This window comes from Austrofundulus limnaeus, unplaced genomic scaffold (genome assembly GCF_001266775.1).
Source record: "Austrofundulus limnaeus strain Quisiro unplaced genomic scaffold, Austrofundulus_limnaeus-1.0 Scaffold0, whole genome shotgun sequence".
Taxonomy (NCBI): domain Eukaryota; kingdom Metazoa; phylum Chordata; class Actinopteri; order Cyprinodontiformes; family Rivulidae; genus Austrofundulus; species Austrofundulus limnaeus.
This window is the reverse complement of record NW_013952402.1, coordinates 4,528,656-4,529,776: the sequence shown is the minus strand read 5'-3', so window position 1 is coordinate 4,529,776 and position 1,121 is coordinate 4,528,656.

The following is a 1,121-nucleotide window of genomic DNA, read 5'->3' as shown; positions in this document are numbered from 1 at the left end:
CATGCATGAATGAGTCAAAACAAGGCTTTGGGCATGTTTTTTATGAGAGTATAACATTATAACATGATGTAAAACTCAAAAAAGTTGATTTTACTTGATATTGCCCCTTTAATGAAACTAAGAAAAAGCCCACTGGTGCATGAAGAAAGGGGCGAAAAACAAAACGTTTGGAACGTTCAGGACAGTACAGACGGTGTGAGAGGTGGTTGCACAAGCAGGCGACAGACGGCCACAATTCAGCTGTGAACAAGGTCCTGCTTATCAGCGCACTGCAATAAAATCAGTCACAATGTGGCCTTTATTCCAGGCTTCGTGCGTGTGTCTGAGTGGCATGGTCCCCCCCCCCCCCCCCCCACCCCCGCTCAAATCATTCTTTTTATCCAAGCAGTCAAGGCTGAATCTTTGATAGAGCAGATGTTTAAAATTAAGTTTGAGTGGGTAAAAGTGAGTTAGCGTGAGCTTGTGGTTCCTTTCAGAGTATGGATGTGTTTATTTTGCGTGCGTTGTGGGTCAGTCATCGGGCCCTTATTAAATACATAGGTGACCTTTCAGGAAGTGCTGATGGGTGTCTTTGGGACTGTGCCAGGTTTCTTCCCACCTCACCGCTTTTACCTTCCCTTTATTGAGTTTTCTTTTCCATTAGCTTCTAACATATAAACTGATCATTTTCCTTTAAGGTACATTATTTATTACATTTGTGCAGACCAAGTTCTAAATGTGGGATCAAACATTTCCAGCAAAAAAAATTTCTTCCTTCGTGACTTTTGAATTCCAATCTCATTTTTGATCACAGAATGTATACGTATATATTTTTTCAACAGAGGAGGTAGTCCTGTCCAACACACGTTAACCCATTAGGCCCTGTCCCCTCCTGTTTTTKTCCCCCTGCAGACCCAAGCCTGTGCATTATCTCTACCATCTCTTGGAAACAGATCACTGCTCTGCTGGCATTCACGCTTCAAGCGTTCTTCAAAAGTCTCCAGCATTCTAGGAAATTTGAGCTGAAGACAGGAAACATTGTAGAGTGTCACAGTTGATTTATCTTCTAGAACAAAGATGCCAAATCTTTTTGATTTCAAAATTCAATGTGTGTGTGTGTGTGTGTGTGTGTGTGTGTGTGT